Source organism: Carassius carassius, chromosome 24 (assembly GCF_963082965.1).
Source record: "Carassius carassius chromosome 24, fCarCar2.1, whole genome shotgun sequence".
NCBI classification, from domain to species: Eukaryota; Metazoa; Chordata; class Actinopteri; order Cypriniformes; family Cyprinidae; genus Carassius; species Carassius carassius.
In genome coordinates, this window is record NC_081778.1 from 25,007,694 (window position 1) to 25,019,671 (window position 11,978).

The following is an 11,978-nucleotide window of genomic DNA, read 5'->3' on the forward strand; positions in this document are numbered from 1 at the left end:
GATAAAGAGTTTTATGATGTTTAATTATATAATGTGATTTACATTAACTGTCTAATTTCTGTCAGCTTGTGTTTAATGGGTTTAATATCACTTAGTAGATGCTCTTGTGCAAGCCCTTAGCTGAGGATTTTTTGGCACACAACATATTTTCCAGCATTTAAAAATCCTTGCGATCCACCCACATACTTTAGGATCTCACATTTTAAGCGGCAAATTACGTATTATAAATAATATTGTTACTATTGTCGTTTTTGGACAATTGCAGTATGATTGAGTCAGTTTTCATTGTGTGTGTGTGTGTGTGTGTGTGTGTGTGTGTGTGTGTGTGTGTGTGTGTGTGTGTGTGTGTGTGGTAACAAGCATCGATTTCTAAAGTTCAGCTGTGTAGCAAACAAGCAATTGCTATTTTTATTTTATTTTTGTCACGTTTGAACTGTGCATACTTTACTTCACAAATTTCAACTTCACTGCCGAACAAGATGAGAAAGTGCTGGAAAGTGGCATTTTTTATCAGTATGTATTTGTATGTATTTGTCTAATAAAAATGATGGATCATATAAATTGTGGAGAAATCTTTTTCTTTCTTTTTTAGATATATGAAAATTTGTCTAATTTGGGTTGGTCAGTCACTCAAATTTCTTAATTGATATAAGAATAAATTCTGTCATTGGATAGCTGTATATTTATAAATATATATATTTACAAAAAAATCATGCAGCATGTATCATGCAGCTTGTCAAGAATTTCAAACTAGCTTACCTAGCACTACCACAATGCATGCTGGAAACAAAATTCTTGAATCTCTTATATTTTAAAGTGTGCATCTAATCTCTGCCGTTAAATTTAATATGTATCAGTATGTAGATAATGCAAACTGTCATGCCTCTAGACTGTTTGTGTGTGTTCTCCTCATGTGCTCCCCGTGACCTAGTTTCTCCCTTGTTTGATTGTGTTCATTTGGTTCAAGTGTGTCTTGTTAATTGGCCTTGTTTCCCTATGTATTTAAGCCCTAGTCTGTGCAGTCTATGTTTGTCTGGTTTCAAACATCATGTTCGTGTGTTACAGCCATTCCTAGTGTGGATTACCCCCTTTTTTTAGATTTGTTAATGACTGTTTCTCTGATCCACATCTCAGTCATTCTCTCCGACTCAAAGTGTGACAGAAGACCCGGCCCACAAAAAAGTAGGGCTGGTCCGAATACCATTTTTTGAGTTTCAAAACTTTGGTAGTAATCAACACAGAATATTCAACGTTTCGGAGGGAGGGGCTGAACATATTCTTCTCTCTAATAAAGGCAGTCTGTCTGTTTGCATATATATTATGTCGAGAGAACCGTTCATCCAATAGACTTCATTCGTGGCAGGTATGTTGCTGCGGACCCAAGGGAGTGCAGTTATGCATTTTGGTGCATTATGGACACATAACACGTTCAGAATTAATCAACTTTTAATAAACTACAGGGCAGGGCTTCTATGCTCTGAGAATGGACACTGCACTAGTGATACAAAGAAAATTAAGTGCACATTTTTATCGTGTGTGAAATTACTGATTAACATGGAGGATAAAAGCAGCTTGTTTTTTTACAACAACAATATACTATAGGCATACTACTTACAGAACTCAGGTGATTTTTCAAACTTGATGTATTGTTGAGGTAGGCCAGCTTCAAATCTGGCATATCTGGCATACTGCCTTTGTCTTGTCCTGACTCAATTTAAATTGCTCCCACACAACTGAGGTCTTCTGCTTCCCTTTCAAGGGAACTTCGAACTGCGTCCTCTGAGGGGACACTATGGGGAACACCTCGTCGTGACCCGTGTCTGAAGCATACTTTGAAAAACGCCAACGTGTTGGCCGGCGACAGCCTCTGATGTCACTACCAGCGCGACTATAAATACGCGCCCGTAGGACCCGTCACCATCTTCTTCGTCTTCATTGACTGTTTTGTTTGAAGCGTGCATCTGAGAAACGACCAAAACGGTAAGAGCGATCTATTATTGTTGTCATGGCATCCACTAGCAGGCGTTTAAACAGTGTGTACATCCGTGTCAGTGTTATACGGCACACACACTCTTTGCGCCTCTTGTTTGGGCACGCACGTGATGTCCTCGAGGGGGCAATCTGCGTGCACTGCGAGCGTTTTTCGGTGAAAAAGCTCCTCTCTCGTTTGCCTCTCTTTCCGAGGAAAGAGGGACAGCCATCTGGATCCCGCGGCTCAGGACCCACCGTTGCTGAGGCACGGAGGAGGATGAGCTCGGGGGGATTACAGGTGGATCTCGCTGAGGAGTGTAGAGAGGGACTTTTTTCCTTTCACACTCTCCGGCGGCAAACGAGAGTGAACTTTGGGAGGAAGATGCGTTGTCATTAACCCTTTCTTGTACTGAAGTTAGTGCTCTGCTGGGTTTTTTCCCAGGAAGAGCAGGAGATGTCTGAGAGTGGAGAAGAAGCTGAGGCTGAGCCTTTCTCAATCCTCCTGCCCTGCGTATGGGGAGCTGTTAGCTGCAGAAGTTGAAAGGGAATGGAAGAGGCCGTTTTTCTCTCACATCCATCGGTTTCAGCATACAAGTTATGCTGATATCGGGGGCATGCACGAAAGCGGCTATGAGAGGATGCCCCCTGTAGGGAGATGCTGGCTAGCTATCTCTCTGTGGGGGAAACGTCCTCTCTCAATTCCCCCTTTTTTAGATCCCGCTTAAATGGCAAAACATACGCAGCAGCAGGTCAGGCGGTGGCTTCGTTGCACACGATGGCAGTGCTTCAGGCTTACCAGGCTGGCCTGCTGAAGGACCTGGATACCGTCGAAAGAAAGGAGTCCAGGTCCGAGCCCGAACAACACAGGGGTACTGGCCCATCTCGATCTGAGGATCTTAGATGGGCGCAGAAGGCTAGTGTTGCGGCTCGCGCTCCTCCCCCGCCTACGGGCAGGGGCAAGAGGAACCTCGGGTCACGGTGTGGTAAGCAGGGTCTGAGGGACGTGATTCAGACGAGGCTGCGTCCTCGCCCGGGTCAGAGCGGTTGGAAGACCTAGTATCTCCGTATGTTTTAACCTCTGTTTTAACCTCTGTTTTTTGTCCTCCCCTGCCTAACTCCCCTGTAGCCACCAGCTTTCCACCTGATCGAGGTTAGGTGGACAGTCTCTCACATAACAGTCTCCTACCTGGACCGATGATGTTTTTGGTTGGGTCTATGTTCATAGCAATCACCTTATTGACGGTCCGGACCAGAAGGGGGCGCCCCGCAAGCGGGACTCCAGTACAGGAGGGTGGGTGAGTACGTAACCCTTGCTCTACCTGTTTATGGACGTTATGTTGCTGGTGGTTATATGTCTACTAACAATCTCTGCGAGTTTCCTTTACAGTAGCTAGGTGGCCAAAGAATTGGCACAGCACTGCAGGGAATTCCATAGATGTCCGGCCAGGTCACCCTGAGGGGCCGCCTGGCCGCTTGGCGCATCCGGGGAGGTGGTGGTGGTTACGGCAAGAAGCTCTGTATTTACTGCCTCAGGTGATGCTCCCCTCGCCTAGAAAAGAGGGTTAGAGCTCACCGCTCCCGTGCGATCCAGCGCCTCTGCGATGCTTGGGAACCTCTCTGTACACACGCTTGCCTGTGTACTTTCTCAAAACCACATAGTGGTCAGTGTGCACGTTAACGCTTTGCGCACTGTCTGAAATCCACGTAAAGTGGTAAGTGTGCACGCAAGACTCTGCGCACTTTCTGAAATCCACGTAAAGTGGTAAGTGTGCACGCATGACTTTGCGCACTTTCTAAAATCCTGTACGGTAGGGGTTACGCGCTTCGCTTCGTTCCCTTTCTTATGATGATTAGCCCTGGGTTCCATGGGCTTCATTCAACCAGTGTGTATTTGTTATAAACCTCAAGCATCGCTTCCCTCAACATGAGGGGCTGGGTGGACTCCCACATATTGTGGTTATCAGGTGGTAGGCTTCATCAGGCCTCCCTGATGGTGAGCTCCCACATACTGTGGTTGCCAGGTAGTAGGCCTCACCAGGCCTCCCTGGAGATTTAGCTCCCACATACTGTGCGTCTCCACTAAATAGCATATTGTGGTTTTTTCAGATAGTAGGCTTCACCAGGTCTCTCTGAAGGTGAGCTCCCACGTTCGGTGGTCGCCAGGTAGTAGGCCTCACCAGGCCTCCCTGGAGATTTAGCTCCCACATACTATGCGTTCCCACGGGGTAGCATATTGTGGTTTTTTCAGATAGTAGGCTTCATCAGGTCTCTCTGAAGACGAGCTCCCACTTACTGTGGTTGCCAGGTAGTAGGCCTCACCAGGCCTCCCTGGAGATTTAGCTCCCACATACTGTGCGTCTCCTCTATATAGCATATTGTGGTTTTCAGATAGTAGGCTTCACCAGGTCTCTCTGAAGGTGAGCTCCCACGTTCGGTGGTCGCCAGGTAGTAGGCCTTACCAGGCCTCCCTGGAGATTTAGCTCCCACATTCTATGCATTTCCACGGAATAGCATGTTGTGGTTTTTTCAGATAGTAGGCTTCACCAGGTCTCTCTGAAGACGAGCTCCCACATACTGTGGTTGCCAGGTAGTAGGCCTCACCAGGCCTCCCTGGAGATTTAGCTCCCACATACTATGCGTTTCTACGGAATAGCACATTGTGGTTTTCAGATAGTAGGCTTCATCAGGTCTCTCTGAAGACGAGCTCCCACATATTGTGGTTGCCAGGTAGTAGGCCTCACCAGGCCTCCCTGGAGATTTAGCTCCCACATATTGTGCGTTCCACTAAATAGCACATTGTGGTTTTCAGATAGTAGGCTTCATCAGGTCTCTCTGAAGACGAGCTCCCACATACTGTGGTTGCCAGGTAGTAGGCCTCACCAGGCCTCCCTGGAGATTTAGCTCCCACATACTGTGCGTTTCCTAAAAAGCGAGCTCCCGCGATTTGTGGTTGTCAGGTAGCAGGCTTCACAGGCCTCTCTGAATGTGAGCTCCCACATACTGTGGTTGTCAGGTAACCTTTCAGTACACACGCTTGCCTGTGTACTTTCTCAAATCCACATGGTGGTCAGTGTGCACGTTAACGCTTTGCGCACTGTCTGAAATCCACGTAAAGTGGTAAGTGTGCACGCAAGACTCTGCACACTTTCTGAAATCCACGTAAAGTGGTAAGTGTGCACGCAAGACTCTGCGCACTTTCTAAAATCCTGTATGGTAAGGGTTACGCGCTCCGCTTCGTTCCCTTTCTTGGGATGATTCGCCCCGGTGTTCCTTGGGCTTTATCCAACCGGTGTGTACTTATTGTACACCCCAAGCCCCCTCAACTTGGGGGGGCTGTGTGGGCAATTCTCGGGTAGTTCAGCAGCGCCCCCCTTTTCTGAAAGGGTCACCTATGAGCATGCTGCTCGGAGCTCGGAGTCTTCCTCTCTTGGGAGACTGATTCCCGGTTCTTCAGAGCGCTCCAGTACCACATACTGTTTGAGACGCTCTGTGAGAGCAGGCATCCTGCTGAGGCAGGGGCTGAGGCCTCCAATTGCTCTGCTCCCGGGCCACTCTTCTGCGAGCTGCTCTGACAGAGTTCCACGAGAGCCCCTCCTTAGAACAGTATTTGTAAATCCATGTTATGGTAAGTGTGCACGTGGAGTCTTTGCGCACTTTCTGAAATCCACATTGTGGTAAGTTCGCACGCTAGTCTCTGCGTTCTTTCTAAAAACCCTAGATGGTAAGGGCTTCGCGCTGCTGCTTCGTGCCCTTTCTTGAGTTGGTTTAAGCCCCGTTCATCTTGGGCACCACTCCACCTAGGTATCCTCGGATACCTATCTAGAACAGGGCGCCGCTACTAGAGTGCTGTGGGGACAGCCCTTTAGGCAAGTTTTGCGACAGCTAGCAGTAGCCCCTGTGTGACAGGCAAAGACTTGGTAGAGGAAAGTGCCAGGCTCTTAGCCGTATCCCTTTAAAGGAATCTCTGTGATTCCAAGCCTTTAGCTCTACCCCGGGCCAGGGCCCTACAGGATAAGTTGGGTATGTAGCTTAGGCCTTTGGCCTTAAGGGATAATGTCATAAGGCAGCCGTCAGACTTTCCCAGGGGCGACTCCCGATGAAGAGAAAAGCGGTAGAGTTGGTACTTAGTGTTTGCCATGATTCTGGTCTGCACTCCCCTCAGCATGGCGGCGTGGGTATACTGTTCCCCATAGTGTCCCCTCAGAGGACGCAGTTCGAAGTTCCCTTGAAAGGGAACGTCTCAGGTTACGAATGTAACCATGGTTCCCTGAGAGGGAACGAGACACTGCATCCTCTAGCTCCCTGCCATGCTTCGGACGCAAGCTTCACGAAGAAGATAGTGACGGGTCCTACGGGCGCGTATTTATAGTCGCGCTGGTAGTGACGTCAGAGGCTGTCGCCGGCCAACACGTTGGCGTTTTTCAAAGTATGCTTCAGACACGGGTCACGACGAGGTGTTCCCCATAGTGTCACCTCAGAGGACGCAGTGTCTCGTTCCCTCTCAGGGAACCATGGTTACATTCGTAACCTGAGACGATTTTTGTCTTCTCTTCCAGAAGAACTGAATCATGACATTCATGATGTTCAATCATGGGCGATTCATAAGCTGCTTTTCAATGTTGGGCCGAATGGTTCTCTTTGATTAACCATTCCATTCCGTGCCGATCTGGGGTGCGTTTCCCAAAACCATAGTTGCTAACTAAGTTAGTAACTAACTTTGTTGGTTGCAATGCAATTTCTCATTGCCAACCAACTAAGTTGCTAACAGGTTAGCAACTATGGTTTTGGGAAATGCATCCCTGGGCGAGTCAGCACAGATACTGTTCCATATTCCATATACTGTACTCAGTAAGACACTCTGTTCCTGAGTCAAGCCTGCTGGCCTCTCCACTGTCAGGCCCACCGGTCGATTTACTCCCAAGTCCTATAGTGACAGCAGCAATCTCCTTAACCTCAGCCCAAAAAGAGAGGAATAAGTAGAAAAAGACAGTTGGCTCTAGCCCCTGAGCAGAGTCAAGGGAGGGTTCCTGTTTCCATGTCCAGCCCAGAGAGGGCTCCTGTTCCTGAGTTTGGCCCAAAGAGGGCTCCCATTCCTGTGTCCAGTCTTGAGAGGGCTCGTGTCCCTGTGTCCAACACAGAGAGGACTTCCGTTCCCAAGTTTGGCCCAGGGAGGGCTTTTGTTCCTGATTGCAGCCCTGTGAGCCCGGAGGCTAAAAAATACCCACCCACCTGCCGGCTCCTGCCACCTCCACTGCTGTTATCTGGGAACGCCTCTGCTCACTCTCAGCCCACCATCTGTATGGTGCAAGCTCTGTGGGTCTGCCAGTCACAATCGTCGGCGTGGCTGGAGAATCATCAGTCCACTGGCTCTGCTAGGCTCCCTCGTCAAAACATATTTAGCTGTTTTTTGATCCTGACATAAAATGATAAGCTAACATTAATTGACTAATCATATCAGCAGCACACATGAAAGTGTGAATGAGTACTAGTCAGGCAAAATCACTATCATACAAAATAGATTGTAAGAGCAGACTGGTTCCTATAAAAAGACAGAAGAAGCGCTTCCAAACATTGTGTTCTTTTTTGCAGCCATCATAGCATCATGCATCAAAATGGCCTGACATGCAGGGGGATTGCTACAAAGAATATTGCACCTGAAAGAACAATTTACCGGGTCATCAAGAACTTTAAGGAGAGAGATTTGACTGCAGTGAAGAAGCCTTCAGGAAGTCGCAGACTGTCCAGCAAGCGCCAGGACCGTCTCCTCCTTTATTTAGGCAAGTGGACAAGCAGAAGCCCACAAATTGTGATCAACTCCAAGAACTAATAAGGCAAGAATGGATCACTATCAGTCAGGTCTTGACCCAGAAGCTGATATCCAGCAGGCCAGAGCGAATTGCTGAGGTTATGAAGAACAAGGGGTCAGCACTGTAAATATTATTGTCAATAAAAGCCTTTAAAACGTATGTTATGCTTTTCATTGTTTTTTCAGTATACCATAGAAACATGTTAAAAAAATATCTACAAATACTGAAACAGCAAACTTTGTAAAACACAAAATTTATGTCTCTGCATAAACCTTTGGTCATGACTGTATGTTTTGAGTGAGAAATATGAGGGTGAATGTTTATTTATACACAGCCATTGTGGGGGTGTCTGGAGTTAAACCTATGAGCTTTTATTTGAAACGAGGAACAGGATCATCAATATGCTGTTGTGCAACATTTGTATTCATGGAGAAAAGTTTGCTCTGCACATTTTACTACTGAAAGGTCCCTCCACCTATTAATATGTTTAGATAGCAGGTGTCATCTCTATAACCTGGCAAATAGTCTCATATATGGCGATTGCTCAGCAATTCCTGACAGGAATGACAGCTGTAGCTTTATTTTGGAGGGACCACAGACTGTCGAGTTTCTACTAACCAGAGATGAAATTGTCTTTCTAGGTCTACTTTCCCCAGCATTAAAAATGAATATTTCTTCACTGTCAAAGGGTAAAGTCTAGGTTTTGTGAATGATTCATTGGCAGGACATGCCATTTCCTCTACAGATTCTTCATTCAAAGGCCCCCTCATGTGCAGTGGATGTGGATCATCTGCAACTCAATACTTCAACAAAGCTCATAATACACTGATTCTTGAGAATTTGGATAAAACAGGATTTAATTTAGAAAATAAAAAGTTAGTTAAATTACAAAATCTGAAGGTATATCATTATAGAACAAGGTCTTGGCTGTTCAGCAATGTCCTGGTGCAACCTCCCCATTTTGTATTTTTTTCATAAAATAGGTATTTTTCCAGTTATTACTTTGTTTCTGTTGACACCGTCAGACACAATATAAATCTAATATTGTTTTTTATTTATTTGGTCTAATATGTATTTAGAGTTTTTAAATAATTAAGTAGCATTCTTAGTACACATATATGCTGTTAAATGTTGAATATTCACTTTTGTAAAAAAATTTTATGCTGTTTCACTTACACTCCTTTAAAAGATCTAACATCATATAACGTTTACTTTAAGCCTAAATATAAAAAGTAATGTTTTTTTATTTAACAAACATATTTTTGTATTAAAATAGATTATTTCTTTAATAACTCAACAGCACTGAAGAAACATATTGTAAGCATATTCATTTAAAACAAATACAACTCCCTCTGACGGTGGTGATACTAATCTGACGGTGGTGACAGTGGCCTCATTACAACATACAATTCCAAAATGTATACCACTCAAGTCAATGGCTTCCTGCTTCCAACTTTATTTAACTATTTTGTCCAAAAAATAACAATCCTAAACACTGTGATAAACATGTTTCAAGGAATATAAGGTACAATTAAGCAATATCTAAAAGTACCACATCCTACATGTCATCAATTATAAAAAAAAAAAGTAAAAAAAAAAAAAAATCATAGTAAAAAATCGTCATTACCAGTAGGAATAATGATGCATTACTGACATCATCTTAAACTGTCATCTAGTGACCCCTACTCATAAAATAATACATTATATTCTTCTGAAAACTGGACTGTAAACTGTATATTGGACGTGAAGAACAGATAACAACAATTGTAACAGCACAGTCGCAAACATTCAATAAGAAACATATAGGTTTAATTAGCGATAGGCTATCATTAATAAAAGGCACTACATTAATAGGCACTACCCCTTAATAATCATCATAAGTAAAAAAAGAAATCATTACCAGTAGCAATAAGATAGAATTCATCACTGACCTCAGATTTAACTATCATGTAGTGCCCCCCACTCATAAAATAATATAATCAAATTCTTATGTAAACTAGACTATAAACTGAAATAATAGATAAACTGAAATGTTGCAAAATACAGAAAGCATTCTGTGTAAATACCACAAAAAACATCTGGCACAACAATATTAATAATTCAAATGTGAACTCATGTGAGTATTCCCTGACTGATTTACATCACTCCACCACTCATGTAGCTTTATCAGGAAGTATATGGTGTATATGTTTCTCCTCTATGAAGTCCATGACTTCAGAAGACAGGTTGTAAATCTCCCTTGTCCTGCTTGCACGACCTGGTGATGACGGTTCCACAAGTTTGACCAGAATATGGTCAAATGGTATGAAGCACATATCCTTTCCACCTCCTTTTGGATAGAATCGTGTGTTAGGCCCATGAGGGTGGAAAAACTTCACTTCCAAATCTTGATGATGAGCATCCACAGTGACAGCTTTTGCTAACCACCAGTTCTGGTCATAAATGACTGCAAGCCAGTCTCCGCAATGAACTACATCAGCAGATATATCTGTCACTGTCCCATCAGGACCACTCTTGGTCAGTGATTCTTGCTCCATTGGCTCTTGCTCACTTTCCTCTCGTTCCATTTCCTCCAACAACATTGCCAAAGGACCTTTCCTCTTTTGCACTGGTATAGGACTGTCATCCTCGACCTGTACCCTGGGTGCATTGGCAGTCAACTGGAATATTGTTGGGCTGAAACACTCGCACATCTGTGGCTCACTGCAGAAACAGGACAGTGATCTACAGTGGATCTCAGAGTCATTTCTGTATGTCGGTGTGACCTGGTGGAGTTTCCTTGTTGCAGGTACAGGTTTTAGTGGTTGAGAAAGGAGTGCATCATATGGCTGCATGTCAGCTTCAGTAATGATATAGAGCTTAGTGCTGCAGAGGCTTCTGCCAACCATCTCATGGAAGATGTTCCCATTCACAATGTCATTCCCCCGCAGTATAAGGCTGTCTGCAGTCCTTTTCACAGTTCCTCCAATGCCATCTGGGGCTCCCTTCCCATGTGAGGTGGGGAAGAAGTTCCAGGTTGTTCTCTTGAAACCTAGAGTTGGAGGGACACTGCAGAGGAGAGAAAAGTTCTTCTTGTTCTTGTATTGCTTGCTGGGGCCGTCTGACCAAAAGTGAATAGTATCAACTTTTGGAAACTTTAAATGAATATCTGTCAGGACTGGTTCCATGTGAGTCCAAATTGCAGACGCATCTTGTCGCTTGGATTCTGATACAGTGCAAAAGCCTGTCTTCTGTTCTTTTGTATAGTACATGCCAGTGTGCAAGTTAAGCTGTGGGAGGTTCTGACCAAAATGGCATGACTGTACCTCAGAACTATACTTGCATTTCCACGCCCCAGAAAAGTCCACATGCACAATTACTGTGCTATCATTACACTTCTCGATCATGCTCCTGAACTCTCTGGTCTGGTTCTGAACTGAGCACACATGTGTTGTTGTTTCGGTCTTCAGTTTGTCTTCATATTGTTGGATAAGCTCTCCCAGTGTGCCACTGTGCATCACACGTCTTGTGTTGAAGTGGAATCCTCATACAAATTTGTTAACATCCTTAGTAGCAACAATTTTTATTATTATTATGCTATTTTTCTTTGTTAGAGCTTGCACTCCTATTAAATTGTTTCATCGACCTTGTAGTAGCCTGATTTTATTGCTTTTTATAAATATCTGACGGTGGTGACGAATATGTGGGACACAATTTGAGCAACCACAAAATAATAGTAAATATTTTTTCAAAACTCACTGTTTGTAGTTTTAAATACATATTACAGTGTACTCTTTCGTGTGGTAAAGATATTATTCAATTAAATTATTTCTTTTTGTTTTTTTTAATCAAGTTGAAATGATAACCTCCTATCAGGGGACAACTGATTTTGTAGGCAATGGGCCAGCATATAATCATTAAATAAAAAAAATAAAAATTAAACCTATAAAAAAACCTTACAAATTTGCAAAGGAGCCCCTGATTATAACCTTGATTCTTTTTATGCATGAAAATTGTATTAATTTCCAACAGAATTAGCACTTTTCTTAGGGGGACATGTTTTTGCCAATGTTTCAAGAACCAGCTGAGCAAATATATTAGATACTCATTGTGTAAAAGGTGACATGTTAAATTATGAAAGCAGGATGGATAAAACATGCACAGTTTGTGGTATATCTATTCAAGCTACTTGCTAGAGGAGCTACAGCTATAGAAAGATGA